The sequence below is a fragment of the Rattus rattus genome, chromosome 4, assembly GCF_011064425.1.
Source record: "Rattus rattus isolate New Zealand chromosome 4, Rrattus_CSIRO_v1, whole genome shotgun sequence".
NCBI classification, from domain to species: domain Eukaryota; kingdom Metazoa; phylum Chordata; class Mammalia; order Rodentia; family Muridae; genus Rattus; species Rattus rattus.
This window is the reverse complement of record NC_046157.1, coordinates 91,437,047-91,454,734: the sequence shown is the minus strand read 5'-3', so window position 1 is coordinate 91,454,734 and position 17,688 is coordinate 91,437,047. Positions and strand designations below refer to the sequence as shown.

The following is a 17,688-nucleotide window of genomic DNA, read 5'->3' as shown; positions in this document are numbered from 1 at the left end:
TACTCAGTTTCTTCTTCTCTTATCTGTCGAGTCTCTAAGCATATTAAACCGCTTTACTTTGACCTAAAGCAGAAGCAGATACTACTGCCCCATAGTAAGACATCTAATTGACACCAACACTTAAGACAGAGTACTGGGAAACCCTAGAGGCTAACATCTTGTGATGGAAACTGAAAAATAAAGACCAACACTGCAGCCACCTAGAGACTACCATGCCGGGTCCATGTGCCGCCACTCACTCCAATCAAAAAATATCTGGTTATGGATAAAAATGACTGGCACAAAAGGCCAAACTGGCTGAGCAGGCTGAGCATTATGATGACATGACAACCTCCATGAAATCTGTCAATGAACAAGGAGCTTAATTATCTAATGAGGAGAGGAATCTTTTCTCTGTTGCTTATAAAAATGTTATAGGAATCTATAGGTAGTCTTGGGCAGTCATTTTAACTATTGAATGAAAGACAGAAGGTGCTAAGAAAAAGCAACAAGTGACTCGAGAGAAGAGAGAAAATATCGAGACTGAGCTAAGAGACATCTGTACTGAAAAACTGTCTTTTTTGGAAATGTTCTTAATCCCCAATGCTTCGCAACCAAACAGCAAAGTCTTCTCTTTGAAAATGAAGGATGACTGGTCTCTGTCTGAGCTCTGGAGTTAACCCTATAGCACAGTTCTCTGGACTGAAATCCCTCCTGGAGAGAGCTTGTCTCCCAGGAGTGCTGTCACTCCTAAGTTCACAGATGTGACCAAAATTTTGTTCCAATAACTGGACAAAGAGGGACCCACCAGGAGACTACAGGGCACAGGAACTGAAGAGCAACTGGGGACAGAATTTTTCCAGAATCCATTTCGCCCAGAGGAGTTTACCTGTGGCATAGCTCTCTGTACCCAAATCCCACCCAGAGAAAGCTGGTCTCCCAAAAGTCCTAACACATCAAAGATTACAGGCTCACATGCTGACAGGAGGGAGAGCATCCACTCAATTAATACCAAAAACAACAACAACAAAAAAGACCAAAAAAGCAAACAAACAAGCAAGCAAACGAAAACAGATGGCAAGAGGCAAGCACAAGAACAATAGTCACAAATAATATAAAATAACTTGGTGTGACTTAGTCAAGCAAGTTAATGCTCTGTATGATGAGAACATCAAGTTTCTGAGGAAAGAATTCAAAGAAGATCCCAGAAAGTAAAAGATCTCCCATACTTATGATTGGCAGGATTCATATAGTAAAGTGGCAAACTTGCTGAAAGCAATTTACAGATTCAATGCAATCCCCATCCAAATTCCAATTCAATTCTTTGTAGAATTAGAAAGAGCAATTTGAAAATTCATTTGGTTTAGTAGTTCTCTGGTGGAACTTTTGGGATCACTTAAATATACTATCATATCATCTGCAAATAGTGATATTTTGACTTCTTCTTATCCGATCTGTATCCCCTTGACCTCCTTTTGTTGTCTGATTGATCTGGCTAGAACGTCAAGAACTATATTGAATAAGTAGGGAGAGAGTGGGCAGCCTTGTCTAGTCCCTGATTTTAGTGGGATTGCTTCAAGTTTCTCTCCATTTAGTTTAATGTTAGCAACTGGTTTGCTGTATATGACTTTTACTATGTTTAGGTATGGGCCTCTTCAGCAAAGTGGCTGGATATAAAATTAACTCAAATAAATCAGTAGCCTTCCTCTACACAAAAGAGAAACAAGCCAAGAAAGAAATTAGGGAAACGACACCCTTCATAATAGACCCAAATAATATAAAGTACCTTGATGTGACTTTAACCAAGCAAGTAAAAGATTTGTACAATAAGAACTTCAAGACACTGAAGAAAGAAATTGAAGAAGTCCTCAGAAGATGGAAAGATCTCCCATGCTCATGGATTGGCAGGATTAATATAGTAAAAATGGCCATTTTACCAAAAGCGATCTACAGATTCAATGCAATCCCCATCAAAATACCAATCCAATTCTTCAAAGAGTTAGACAGAACAATTTGCAAATTCATCTGGAATAACAAAAAACCCAGGATAGCTAAAACTATCCTCAACAATAAAAGGACTTCAGGGGGAATCACTATCCCTGAACTCAAGCAGTATTACAGAGCAATAGTGATAAAAACTGCATGGTATTGGTACAGAGACAGACAGATAGACCAATGGAACAGAATTGAAGACCCAGAAATGAACCCACACACCTATGGGCACTTGATTTTTGACAAAGGAGCCAAAACCATCCAATGGAAAAAAGATAGCATTTTCAGCAAATGGTGCTGGTTCAACTGGAGGTCAACATGTAGAAGAATGCAGATCGATCCATGCTTTCCACCCTGTACAAAGCTGAAGTCCAAGTGGATCAAGGAAGTCCACATCAAACCAGACACACTCAAACTAATAGAAGAAAAACTAGGGAAGCATCTGGAACACATGGGCACTGGAAAAATTTTCCTGAACAAAACACCAATGGCTTATGCTCTAAGATCAAGAATCGACAAATGGGATCTCATAAAACTGCAAAGCTTCTGTAAGGCAAAGGACACTGTGGTTAGGACAAAATGGCAACCAATAGATTGGGAAAAGATCTTTACCAATCCTACAACAGATAGAGGCCTATATCCAAAATATAAAAAACTCAAGAAGTTAGACTGCAGGGAAACAAACAACCTATTAAAAATGGGGTTCAGAGCTAAACAAAGAATTCACAGCTGAGGAATGCCGAATGGCTGAGAAACACCCTAAAGAAATGTTCAACATCTTTAGTCATAAGGAAAATGCAAATCAAAACAACCCTGAGATTTCACCTCACACCAGTGAGAATGGCTAAGATCAAAAACTCAGGTGACAGCAGATGCTGGCGAGGATGTGGAGAAAGAGGAACTCCTCCATTGTTGGTGGGATTGCAGACTGGTACAACCATTCTGGAAATCAGTCTGAGGTTCCTCAGAAAAATTAGCCATTGAACTGCCTGAGGATCCAGCTATACCTCTCTTGGGCATATACCCAAAAAAGATGCCCCAACATATAAAAAGACACGTGCTCCACTATGTTCATGAGCCTTATTTATAATAGCCAGAAGCTGGAAAGAACCCAGATGCCTTCAATAGAGGAATGGATACAAAAAATGTGGTACACAATGGAATATTAGTCAGCTATCAAAAACAATGACTTTATGAAATTCGTAGGCAAATGGTTGGAACTGGAAAATATCATCCTGAGTGAGCTAACCCAATCACAGAAAAACACACATGGTATGCACTCATTGATAAGTGGCTATTAGCCCAAATGCTTGAATTACCCTAGATGCCTAGAACAAATGAAACTCAAGATGGATGATCAAAATGTGAATGCTTCACTCCTTCTTTAAAAGGGGAACAAGAATACCCTTGGCAGGGAAGAGAGAGGCAAAGATTAAAACAGAGACTGAAGGAACATCCATTCAGAGCCTGCCCCACATGTGGCCCATATATATACAGCCACCCAATTAGACAAGATGGATGAAGCAAAGAAGTGCAGGCCGACAGGAGCCGGATGTAGATCTCTCCCAAGAGACACAGCCAGAATACAGCAAACACAGAGGCGTATGCCAGCACCAAACCACTGAATTGAGAATAGGACCCCAGTTGAAGGAATCAGAGAAAGAACTGGAAGAGCTTGAAGGGGCTCGAGACCCCATATGTACAACAATGCCAAGCAACCAGAGCTTCCAGGGACTAAGCCAATACCAAAAGACTATACATGGACTGACCCTGGACTCTGACCTCATAGGTAGCAATGAATATCCTAGTAAGAGCACCAGTGGAAGGGGAAGCCCTGGCTCCTGCTAAGACTGAACCCCAGTGAACTAGACTGTTGGGGGAGGGCGGCAATGGGGGAGGATGGGGAGGTAACACCCATAAAAGGGAGGGAGGGGATGTTTGCCGGAAACCAGGAAAGGGAATAACACTAAAATGTATATAAGAAATACCGAGTTAATTAAAAAAAAAGAAAATTCATTTGACTAACAAAAACCCAGGATAGTGAAAACTAGTCTCAACAATAAAAGAACTTCTGGGGGAATCACCATCCCTGATCTCAAGCAGTATTACAGAGCAATAGTCATAACGACTGCATGGTATTGGTATGGAGAAAGGGAGGTAGGTCAGTGCAATAGAACTGAAGCTTGAGAAATGAACTCACACACCTATTGTCACTTCATCTTTGACCAAGAAGCTAAAACCATACAGTAGAGAAAAAACATCATTTTCAACAAATGGTGCTGGATCAACTGTTGGTCAGCATGTAGAAGAACGCAAATTGATCCATTCTTATCACCTTGTACAAAGCTCAAGTTCAAGTGATCAAGGACCTCCACATAAAACCATATACTCTAAAACTAATAGAAGAGAAAGTGGGGAAGAGCCTTGAACGTATGGGCACCCGGAAAATTTTCCTGAACAGAACACCAATGGCTTATGCTCTAAGATCAAAAATTGACAAATGGGACCTTATAAAACTTTAAAGCTTCTGTAAGGCAAAAGACACTGCCAATAGGACAAAATGGCAACAATCACATTGAGAAACAATCTTTACATCTGATAGAGGGTTAATATCCAATATATACAAAGAACTCAAGAGGTTAGACTCCAGAGAACCAATAACCCTATTAAAAATGGTGCATAGACACTCATTGATAAGTGGATATTAGCCCAAATGCTCAAAATACCCTAGATGCACAGAGCACGTGAAACTCAAGAAGGATGACCAAAATTCGAAGGCTTCACTCCTTCTCTAAAAGGGGAAAAAGAATACCCTTGGGAGGGAATAGAGAGGCAAAGATTAAAACAGACACAGAAGGAACACCCATTCAGAGCCTGCCCCACACGTGGCCCATACATATACAGCCACCAAACTAGATAAAATGGATGAAGCACAGAAGTGCAGGCTGACAGGAACCAGATGTAGATCTCTCCTGAGAGACACAGCCAGAATATGGCAAATACATAGGCAAATGCCAGTAGCAAACCACTTAACTGAGAATGTGACCCCCTTCCCCCCCATTGCAGGAATCAGGGAAAGAACTGGAAGAGCTTGAAGGGGCTCGAGACCCCATATGAACAACAATGCCAACCAACCAGAGCTTCCAGGGACTAAGCCACTACCCAAAGACTATACATGGACTGACCCTGGGCTCCAACTGCATAGGTAGCAATGAATAGCCTAGTAAGGGCACCAGTGGAAGGGGAAGCCCTTGGTCCAGCCAAGACTGAACCTCCAGTGAACGGAATTGTTGTGGGGAGGGTGGTAATGGGAGGAGGATGGGGAGGGGAACACCCATATAGAAGGAGAGGGAGAGGGGCTAGGGGGATGCTTCCCTGGAAACCGGGAAAGGTAATAACAATTGAAACGTAAATAAGATATACCCAATTTAATAAATATGGAGAAAAATAAATAAATAAAAATGGTGCATAGAGCTAAACAAAGAATTCCCAACTGAGGAATATAGAATGGCTGAAAAACACCTAAAGAAATGTTCAACATCATTAGTCATCAGGGAAATGCCAATCAAAACAACCCTGAGATTCCACCTCACACCAGTCAGAATGGCTTAGATTAAAAAACTCAAGTGATGGCAGATGCTGACAGGGATGTGGAGAAAGAGGAATACTCCTCCATTGTTGGTGCAATTGCAAACTGGTACAACCACTCTGGAAATCAGTCTGGAGGTTCCTCAGAAAATTGGACATTCCACTATCTGAGGACCCAGCTATACCTCCCTTGGGCATATACCCAAAAGATGCTCCAGCATACAACAAAGACATATGCTCCACTATATTCATAGCAGACTTATTTATAATAGCCAGAAGCTGGAAAGAACCCAGATGTCTTTCAACAGAGGAAAGGATAAATAAAATGTGGTATATTTACACAATGGACTACTACTCACCTATTAAAAACGACTTCATGAAATTCATAGGCAAATAAATGGAACTAGGAAATATCATCCTGCATGAGGTAACCCAGTCACAAAAGAACACACATGGTATGCACTCACAGATGACTGGATATTAACCCATAAGCTCCAAATACCCAAGATACAATTCACAGACCATATGTTGCTCTAGAAGAAGAAGGAAGCATTTGAAACCAGTAAAAGTGTAGATGTTTCAGACCTTCTTATATGCGGGAACAAAATGCCCAAGGAAAGAAATATGGAAACTAAGAATGGAGCAGAGACTGAAGGAAAGGCCATCCAGAGGCTGTTCTACCTGGGGATCCATCCCATGTACAGCCACCAAACCCAGACATTATTGGGGATGCCAAGAAGTGCTTGCTAACAGGAGCCTGATATATTTGTTTACTGAGAGGCTCTTCCAGACCCTGACAAATACAGATGCAGATGCTGGCAGCCAACCATTGGACTGAGCAGGCATACTCCAATGGAGTAGTTAGGGAAAAGACTTAAGGAGCTGAAGGGATTTGCAACCCCATAGGAAGAACAACAATATCAACCAACCAGACTCCCCCCCCCCACATCTGCCAAGGACTAAGTCATCAACCAAAGAGTACATGTGGAAGGAACTATGGCTTTAGCTGCATAAGAAGCAGAGGATGGCCTTATCTGACATCAATGAAAGGAGAGGTCCTTGGCCCTGTGAAAGTTTGATGCTCCAGTGTAGGGGGTAATGCCAGGGTGAGAAGGCAGGAGTGGGTTGGAGGGTGGGGAAGCACCCTCTTAGAATAAGGGGGAATAAAGATGGGATAGAAGGTTTCCAGATGGGAGACCAGGAAGGGGGATAACCTTTAAAATGTAAATAAATTAATTATCCATTTTTTTTTTAAAGAAAGAAAATGAAAAGTGACTACTACCACCGTTACTTGACCAAAGATGCCAAGAAAGAAATTGTGGACTAGTCAAAGCCAGCATACCAAGAAACATTTAAACCAGTAAAAAGAAGATGTAGCTAATACACCCCATCAGATTATTTCTGGCCCTCAACTTTGTTGTGTTCCCCTATGAGATTCTGAATTCCCCATATAAATCTTGCTTTCCGGCAAACACTGCTTTTGATGAAGTCATTGCTGAACTTGATAAGTTAAGTGAAGAGTCATACAAAGACTGCATGCTAATAATATTACACTTACTGAGAGACAATGTAAACCCCAATATAGACCCAAAGAGATGAAGCAGAAGCAGGAGAAGGAAGGGAAAATTAAATGGTCTTCCAACCTTTGTCTGTCATATTCTAAAATTTACACAGTAGGCCATTTGTCATCCATGATATCCTGCAAATAGTTTATGACAGGTTTATGTAATTTCTATTTGAATTTCAATATTTCCCAAGTGTTTTTTTTCTATGTCATTTTTATGCTTTAATATTGGGCAAGTTTTGAACATCATCACCATTATAGAAGATGGGAAATCTATTTGAAGGATATTTTTTTTTATTAACTTGAGTATTTCTTATATACATTTCAAGTGATATTCCCTTTCCGGTTTCGGCAAACATCCCCTCCTCCCCTTTTTATGGGGTGTTCCTCCCAACCCTCCCCCATTACCGCCCTCCCAAAAGTCTAGTTCACTGGGGTTCAGTCTTAACAGGACCCAGGGCTTCCCCTTCCACTGGTGCTCTTACTAGGATATTCATTGTTACCTATGAGGTCAGAGTCCAGGGTCAGTCCATGTATAGTCTTTAGGTAGTGGCTTAGTCCCTGGAAGCTCTGGTTGCTTGGCATTGTTGTACATATGGGGTCTCGAGCCCCTTCAAGCTCTTCCAGTTCTTTCTCTGATTCCTTCAACAGGGGTCCTATTCTCAGTTCAGTGGTTTGCTGCTGGCATTCGCCTCTGTATTTGTTGTATTCTGGCTGTGTCTCTCAGGAGCGATCTACATCCGGCTCCTGTCGGCCTGTGCTTCTTTGCTTCATCCATCTTGTCTAATTGGGTGGCTGTGTATGCATGGGCCACATGTGGGGCAGGCTCTGAATGGGTGTTCCTTCTGTGTCTGTTTTAATCTTTGCCTCTCTATTCCCTGCCAAGGGTATTCTTGTTCCCCTTTAAAGAAGGAGTGAAGCATTCACATTTTGATCATCCATCTTGAGTTTCATTTATTCTAGGCATCTAGGGTAATTCAAGCATTTGGGCTAATAGCCACTTATCAATGAGTGCATACCATGTATGTCTTTCTGTGATTGGGTTAGCTCACTCAGGATGATATTTTCCAGTTCCAACCATTTGCCTACGAATTTCATAAACTCGTTGTTTTTGATAGCTGAGTAATATTCCATTGTGTAGATGAACCACATTTTCTGTATCCATTCCTCTGTTGAAGGGCATCTGGGTTCTTTCCAGCTTCTGGCTATTATAAATAAGGCTGCGATGAACATAGTGGAGCACGTGTCTTTTTTATATGTTGGGGCATCTTTTGGGTATATGCCCAAGAGAGGTATAGCTGGATCCTCAGGCAGTTCAATGGCCAATTTTCTGAGGAACCTCCAGACTGATTTCCAGAATGGTTGTACCAGTCTGCAATCCCACCAACAATGGAGGAGTGTTCCTCTTTCTCCACATCCTCGCCAGCATCTGCTGTCACCTGAGTTTTTGATCTTAGCCATTCTCACTGGTGTGAGGTGAAATCTCAGGGTTGTTTTGATTTGCATTTTCCTTATGACTAAAGATGTTGAACATTTCTTTAGGTGTTTCTCAGCCATTCGGCATTCCTCAGCTGTGAATTCTTTGTTTAGCTCTGAACCCCGTTTTTTAATAGGGTTATTTGTTTCCCTGCAGTCTAACTTCTTGAGTTCTTTGTATAATTTGGATATGAGGCCTCTATCTGTTGTAGGATTGGTAAAGAACTTTTCCCAATCTATTGGTTGCCATTTTGTCCTAACCACAGTGTCCTTTGCCTTACAGAAGCTTTGCAGTTTTATGAGATCCCATTTGTCGATTCTTGATCTTAGAGCATAAGCCATTGGTGTTTTGTTCAGGAAAATTTTTCCAGTGCCCATGTGTTCCAGATGCTTCCCTAGTTTTTCTTCTATTAGTTTGAGTGTGTCTGGTTTGATGTGGAGGTCCTTGATCCACTTGGACTTCAGCTTTGTGGGGTGGAAAGCATGGATCGATCTGCATTCTTCTACATGTTGACCTCCAGTTGAACCAGCACCATTTGCTGAAAATGCTATCTTTTTTTTTCCATTGGATGGTTTTGGCTCCTTTGTCAAAAAAATCAAGTGCCCATAGTGTGTGGGTTCATTTCTGGGTCTTCAATTCTATTCCATTGGTCTATCTGTCTGTCTCTGTACCAATACCATGCAGTTTTTATCACTATTGCTCTGTAATACTGCTTGAGTTCAGGGATAGTGATTCCCCTGAAGTCCTTTTTATTGTTGAGGATAGCTTTAGCTATCCTGGGTTTTTTGTTATTCCAGATGAATTTGCAAATTGTTCTGTCTAACTCTTTGAAGAATTGGATTGGTATTTTGATGGGGATTGCATTGAATCTGCAGATTGCTTTTGGTAAAATGGCCATTTTTACTATATTAATCCTGCCAATCCATGAGCATGGGAGATCTTTCCATCTTCTGAGGTCTTCTTCTATTTCTTTCTTCAGTGTCTTGAAGTTCTTATTGTACAGATCTTTTACTTGCTTGGTTAAAGTCATACCGAGGTACTTTATATTATTTGGGTCTATTATGAAGGGTGTCGTTTCCCTAATTTCTTTCTCGGCTTGTTTCTCTTTTGTATAGAGGAAGGCAACTGATTTATTTGAGTTAATTTTATACCCAGCCACTTTGCTGAAGTTGTTTATCAGCTTTACTAGTTCTCTGCTGGAACTTTTGGGATCACTTAAATATACTATCATATCATCTGCAAATAGTGATATTTTGACTTCTTCTTTTCCGATCTGTATCCCCTTGACCTCCTTTTTTTTGTTGTCTGATTGCTCTGGCTAGAACTTCAAGAACTATATTGAATAAGTAGGGGAGAGGGCAGCCTTGTCTAGTCCCTGATTTTAGTGGGATTGCTTCAAGTTTCTCTCCATTTAGTTTAATGTTAGCCACTGGTTTGCTGTATATGGCTTTTACTATGTTTAGGTATGGGCCTTGAATTCCTATTCTTTTCCAGGACTTTTATCATGAATGGGTGTTGAATTTTGTCAAATGCTTTCTCAGCATCTAATGAAATGATCATGTGGTTTTGTTCTTTCAGTTTGTTTATATAATGGATCACGTTGATGGTTTTCCATATATTAAACCATCCCTGCATGCCTGGGATGAAGCCTACTTGATCTTGGTGGATGATTGTTTTGATGTGCTCTTGGATTCGGTTTGCCAGAATTTTATTGAGTATTTTTGCGTCGATATTCATAAGGGAAATTGGTCTGAAGTTCTCTTTCTTTGTTGTGTCTTTGTGTGGTTTAGGTATAAGAGTAATTGTGGCTTCATAGAAGGAATTCGGTAGTGATCCATCTGTTTCAATTTTGTGGAATAGTTTGGATAATATTGGTATGAGGTCTTCTATGAAGGTTTGATAGAATTCTGCACTAAACCCGTCTGGACCTGGGCTCTTTTGGGTTGGGAGACCTTTAATGACTGCTTCTATTTCCTTAGGAGTTATGGGGTTGTTTAACTGGTTTATCTGTTCCTGATTTAACTTCGGTACCTGGTATCTGTCTAGGAAATTGTCCATTTCCTGAAGATTTTCAAGTTTTGTTGAATATAGGTTTTTATAGTAAGATCTGATGATTTTTTGAATTTCCTCTGAATCTGTAGTTATGTCTCCCTTTTCATTTCTGATTTTGTTAATTTGGACACACTCTCTGTGTCCTCTCGTTAATCTGGCTAAGGGTTTATCTATCTTGTTGATATTCTCAAAGAACCAATTTTTGGTTCTGTTGATTCTTTCTATGGTCCTTTTTGTTTCTACTTGGTTGATTTCAGCTCTGAGTTTGATTATTTCCTGCCTTCTACTCCTCCTGGGTGTATTTGCTTCTTTTTGTTCTAGAGCTTTTAGGTGTGCTGTCAAGCTGCTGACATATGCTCTTTCCTGTTTCTTTCTGCAGGCACTCAGCGCTATGAGTTTTCCTCTTAGCACAGCTTTCATTGTGTCCCATAAGTTTGGGTAGGTTGTACCTTCATTTTCATTAAATTCTAAAAAGTTTTTAATTTCTCTCTTTATTTCTTCCTTGACCAGGTTATCATTGAGTAGAGCATTGTTCAATTTCCAAGTATATGTGGGCATTCTTCCTTTATTGTTATTGAAGACCAGTTTTAGGCCGTGGTGGTCCGCATGGGATTATTTCTATCTTTCTGTACCTGTTGAGGCCTGTTTTTGACCAATTATATGGTCAATTTTGGAGAAAGTACCATGAGGAGTTTGAGAAGAAGGTATATCCTTTTTTTTTTTTAGGATAGAATGTTGTATAAATATCCGTTAAGTCCATTTGGCTCATGACTTCTCTTAGTCTGTCTACATCTCTGTTTAATTTCTGTTTCCATGATCTGTCCATTGATGAGAGTGGGGTGTTGAAATCTCCCACTATTATTGTGTGAGGTGCAATGTGTGTTTTGAGCTTTAGTAAGGTTTCTTTTACGTATGTAGGTGCCCTTGTATTTGGGGCATAGATATTTAGGATTGAGAGTTCATCTTGGTGGATTTTTCCTTTGATGAATATGAAGTGTCCTTCCTTATCTTTTTTGATGACTTTTAGTTGAAAATTGATTTTATTTGATATTATAATGGCTACTCCAGCTTGCTTCTTCAGACCATTTGCTTGGAAAGTTGTTTTCCAGCCTTTCACTCTGAGGTAGTGTCTGTCTTTGTCTCTGAGGTGTGTTTCCTGTAGGCAGCAGAATGCAGGGTCCTTGTTCATGTATCCAGTTTGTTAATCTATGTCTTTTTATTGGGGAGTTGAGGCCATTGATGTTGAGAGATATTAAGGAATAGTGATTATTGCTTCCTGTTATATTCATATTTGGATGTGAGGTTATGTTTGTGTGCTTTCATTCTCTTTGTTTTGTTGCCAAGACGATTAGTTTCTTGCTTCTTCTAGGGTATAGCTTGCCTCCTTATGTTGGGCTTTACCATTTATTATCCTTTGTAGTGCTGGATTTGTAGAAAGATATTGTGTAAATTTGGTTTTGTCATGGAATATCTTGGTTTCTCCATCTATGTTAATTGAGAGTTTTGCAGGATACAGTAGCCTGGGCTGGCATTTGTGTTCTCTTAGGGTCTGTATGACATCAGTCCAGGATCTTCTGGCCTTCATAGTTTCTGGTAGAAGTCTGGTGTGATTCTGATAGGTCTGCCTTTATATGTTACTTGACCTTTTTCCCTTACTGCTTTTTTTAGTATTCTTTCTTTATTTTGTGCGTTTGGTGTTTTGACTATTATGTGACGGGAGGTGTTCTTTTCTGGTCCTATCTATTTGGAGTTCTGTAGGCTTCTTGTATGCCTATGGGTATCTCTTTTTTTAGGTTAGGTTAGGGAAGTTTTCTTCTATGATTTTGTTGAAGATATTTACTGGTCCTTTGAGCTGGGAGTCTTCACTCTCTTCTATACCTATTATCCTTAGGTTTGATCTTCTCATTGAGTCCTGGATTTCCTGTATGTTTTGGACCAGTAGCTTTTCCACTTTTACATTATCTTTTTGACAGTTGAGTCAATGATTTCTATGGAATCTTCTGCTCCTGCGATTCTCTCTTCCATCTCTTGTATTCTGTTGGTGAAGCTTGTATCTACAGCTCCTTGTCTATTCTTTTGGTTTTCTATATCCAGGGTTATTTCCATGTGTTCTTTCTTGATTGCTTCTATTTCCATTTTTAATTCCTTCAACTGTTTGATTGTGTTTTCCTGGAATTCTTTCAGGGATTTTTGTGATTCCTCTCTGTAGGCTTCTTTTTTATTTACTTGTTCTCTAAGGGAGTTCTTCATGTCTTTCTTGAAGTCCTCCAGCATCATGATCAAATATGATTTTGAAACTAGATCTTGCTTTTCTGGTGTGTTTGGATATTCCATGTTTGCTTTGGTGGGAGAATTGGGCTCCGATGATGCCATGTAGTCTTGGTTTCTGTTGCTTGGGTTCCTGTGCTTGCCTCTGGCCATCAGATTATCTCTAGTGTTACTTTGTTCTGTTATTTCTGACAGTGGCTAGACTGTCCTATAAGCCTGTGTGTCAGGAGTGCTGTAGACCTGTTTTCCTGTTTTCTTTCAGCCAGTTATGGGGACAGAGTGTTCTGCTTTCGGGCATGTAGTTTTTCTTCTCTACAGGTTCAGCTGTTCCTGTGGGCCTGTGTCTTGAGTTCACCAGGCAGGTCACTTGCAGCAGAAAAGTTGGTCTTACCTGTGGTCCTGAGGCTCAAGTTCGCTCGCGGGGTGCTGCCCACGGGCTCTCTGCGGCGGCAGGAACCAGGAATATCTGCGCCGCCCCTTCTGGGAGCTTCAGTGCACCAGGGTTCCAGATGGCCTTTGTTATTTTCCTCTGGCGTCTGAGATGTGTGTGCAGAGAGCAGTGTCTTCTGGTTTCCCAGGCTTGTCTGCCTCTCTGAAGGTTTAGCTCTCCCTCCCAAGGGATTTGGGTGCAGAGAACTGTTTATCCGGTCTGTTTCCTTCAGGTTCCGGCGGTGTCTCAGGCAGGGGTCCTGCCGCTCCTGGGCCCTCCCCCACGGGTGCCCAGAGGCCTTATACAGTTTCCTCTTGGGCCAGGGATGTGGGCAGGGGTGGGCAGTGTTGGTGGTCTCTTCCGCTCTGCAGCCTCAGGAGTGCCCACCTGACCAGGCAGTGAGGTCTCTCTCCCATGGGGTCTGGGATCAGAGAGTTGCTGCGGGCCGGGATCCGCGGGTGTGGGACTTCCGGTAAACACAGGACGTGCCCGGTCCTAGAGGAATTCTGCCTCCGTATGACCCGAGTTCGCCAGGCAGCTTTCTTGTAGCAGAAAAGTTGGTCTTACCTGTGGTCCCGAGGCTCAAGTTCGCTCTCGGGGTGCTGCCCATGGGCTCTCTGCGGCGGCAGGAACCAGGAAGATCTGCGCCGCCCCTTCTGGGAGCTTCAGTGCACCAGGGTTCCATATGGCCTTTGGTGTTTTCCTCTGGCGTCCGAGATGTGTGTGCAGAGAGCAGTGTCTTCTGGTTTCCCAGGCTTGTCTGCCTCTCTGAAGGTTTAGCTCTCCCTCCCACGGGATTTGAAGGATATTTTAAATATCAAATTTAACAGTCAGGATATATGTAAAAGAAAAAAGTAACTAATGATAGTGAAAGAATAAGAATTTTAAGTTTTTAAATAATTTGTGGTTTGTGATAAATTTTTTCCCTAATATTTAACAGGTGAAGCAAATAGATGATAATGAACCTCAGATACATTGGGAACACACACACCCACATCAGGTGTTAAATTATGTTATATAGTTACTATAGTATTATGACATGTACCAAAATATAATAACTATGATTCATATAAAATAATATTGTAATATATACCTAATACAAAAATTCAGATGAAGCAAAATACTGGACAATAGCTGATGGTAGATAATCGAGAGATAATAGACTGATATACAGGTAGATGAATAGACGCCACCAAGGTGTCTATGAAGAAAGAAACTAATTAGTTGGTAAATGTTGATAAAAATTGTGGATGTGTATAACATAAAAATGTTTTTGTATATTTAAGTGTGTAATAACAAATGTTAGCAAATAACTAAAATGTAGAGAAAATTAAATGAATATTTAGTCAAACTTGAGAAAAATGTTTAATTATGAATACCATGGTAGAGATTTAGTTCAGAAATACTAAAGCAATATTACAACAAATATTGGGAAAATATAATATTATTAATCTTGACAATTGGCATGCTTTATATAAAAGATAATGTATCCAATCAGAATAAAATTTAAAGTACCAGTAAGATATTAGCCTCTGTCATGAAAATTATAAAGAGAAATTTAAGTTGCATAAAAATATTAAAAGTCAACTACAATATCAATCAACAAAATAGAAATAAAGCAAATATTTGTCACATTAAGTTAACATTGTAGTATTAAGTTGTTGATGCAATAAATGTAGTAAAACAGATTACTAATGGAGCTTTAAACTTTTTTTCTAGAAGACAACTTGATAGTAGAAATTAAAAGATAAATAATTATTTCAGCTGTCTTGCTGTGGTTTGAATCAGTGTCTAAAACATCAATATGTAAAAACCTAGTCTCCAGAGTGTTACTATGAGGAGGTACTTTCTGAAGTGAGGCCTACCAGGAAGTCCATAGGTCTCTGAGGACATGTCTCTTTTTTTTTTTTTTTTTTTTTTTTTTTTTTTTTTTTCCGAGTTGGGACTGAACCCAGGGCCTTTTGTAGGCAAGCGCCTGCCACTGAGCTAAATCCCCAACCCCAAGGACATGTCTCATAAAAGGATGCGGACCCAGTCTCTGCTTCCTTTTTTGGCTTAAGATATGATTGTTCACTCTGACTCTTCCTCTTATGTCTTGTTATGTTGTTGCCCCCTCATCAGAAGTCTGAAATGAGCCCAACAGTATCTCTCTTTCCTTCATTAGTAGCCAGCTTGCCTTCAGTATTTCAGTGTAGGAAAAAGCGAACTAATTAATTCATTGACCAACTAATTGCACTTTGGGAATTAATGCTAAGGGAATTCCAGCTGAGAATAAGGAGGATATATGAAATAAAATAGTGACAGTAGTGGGTTATATATTTGGAGATAAATTTATTTTCACCATGTTGAAGAAATCACCCCACTTTATAGAGCATTAACAAAAAATAAATGTAATTTACGGAACTAGTTTCATTTCTTTCTCCTACTTTCAAAATAATTCCAAAGCAAGAGATATGATTACTACAATGACAGTAAAGGTGAGAATCATTTCTGATATTCAGTTTGCAAGCAGACAGAAAACCAGGTAGAATGATAGATACATAGGTTTTGGATACTACTCCTGGGTATATACCCAAAAGATGCCCCATATACAACTGGGACACTTGCTGAACTCTGTTCATAACAGCTTTATCTGTAATAGCCAGAAACTGGAAACATCTCAGATGCTCCTCAAACAAAGAGTGGATACAATATGGTTCATTTACTCAATGGACTATTATTCAGCTTTTAAGAACAAAGACATCATGAATTTTGCAGGCAAATGGATGAACCATTAGAGTATTATCCTGAATATGGTAATCCAGACCCAAAAGAACCTGCATGGTATGTAGGTATCATAAGTGGATATTAGCCATAAAGTACAGGATACATATAATACACTACACAGACCCAAAGAAGCTAAATAAGAAAGAAGGCCCAAGAGGATATTTGAATCTCATGAATCCTATGAAGGATAGCAATGGGGGTTTAAGCATCAGGTGTGGGAAGAGACTGGAGGAAAGGCCAAAGAGCCAGAAGATCTGCAGCTGGTTGGCAGGGCAGGGTAACTCAAAGATGTGCCAGAGACCTGGGATGGGGAGGTGACCTTAGCTAAGACTCACAGAAATAAGGATATGGAACCTGAAAAGGCTACCTCCTGTAGCCAGACAGGAACTTCAGTGCAGCCATAAGGGCATCAACCTAACCACAAAACTTTCAATCCAAAATTCATCCTGTCTACAAGAAATACAGGGAGGGGAGATTCAGCAGAGACTAAAGGAATGGCCAAGAAATTAACAGTCCAACCTGAGAACCACCCCATAGGCAAGCAATCCTTGACAACTATTAGTAATACTCTGTTATGCTGGCAGACTAGAGTCTAATCCTGTCCTCTGCGAGGCTCCACCAGCTGCAGAGACTCTCGGCCAAATATTACATGGAGCTTGCAGACTCTTATGGAACGGTTGGGGAAAGGATTGATAACCCTAAAGGGTATAGGAATTCTACAGAAAGACCAACAGAGTCAACTAACCTGGACCCTTGGAGGCTCTCAGAGACTGCACCACTAACCAGAATATGCCTAGGCCCCTCATACATATGGAGCAGATGGGCAGCTTGGTCTTCATGTGAGCCCCCCAACAACTGAAGTGGAGGCTGTTCCTAAAGCTGTTGTCTGCCTGATGAATATGATCCCCTAACTGGTCTGCCTTGTCTGGCCTCAGTGGAAGAGGATGCACTTAGCTCTGTAGAAACTTGATGTGCCAGGGTGTGGGAAAGGGGAAGGAAAGGGGAGGGACCTGTGAGGCAGGAGCTGGGAGGGAGCAGTGGAATGTGTGGTTATATGGAAGTGTTTGGAGGGAGGAAAGAAAAGAGAGAGATGTTATATTATATTATAATCCTCCCAAAAAAAAAGAAAAGAAAAAGAAAAAGAAAACCCACCTTCAGTGTCACAGCTCCTCCAAGAGGATGTTTATTTAAAGAATCAAAGGAAAAGATGAAAAGTATCAACAATAACTTATCCCAATATAGAACTTTTCAGTTTTTTCTTGATGTGAAGAAATGTATTTATTTTATTCTTTTATAATTAAATATGTTCTTTAATCAAAATCTCCATCTCCCATTAACCTCTCTTGTACTTTTCCCAGGAATCCCTAAGTCCTTTCTTCTTCCCAGGTTTCACACTTTCATTTCTGTATTGTGTGTGATCTACCACATTCAATTAGAGTTGTCTCAATGAAGATATATGTGGGTTATTTGCTTGAGTGAGGTCAATATACTAGTGACTCCATTACTAAAAAGAATAAGTCTCCTCTCCTTGCAACCTTTAACTGATAGTATCTCCTGTGGTACAGAGCTACT

General features: G+C 40.4%; 1 pseudogene; it reads left to right on the top strand.

Annotated features, from left to right (window-relative positions):
* Window positions 1–261: 261 nt before the first annotated feature.
* On the top strand, window positions 262–7,189 carry LOC116898079 (annotated as a pseudogene).
* Window positions 7,190–17,688: the final 10,499 nt, after the last annotated feature.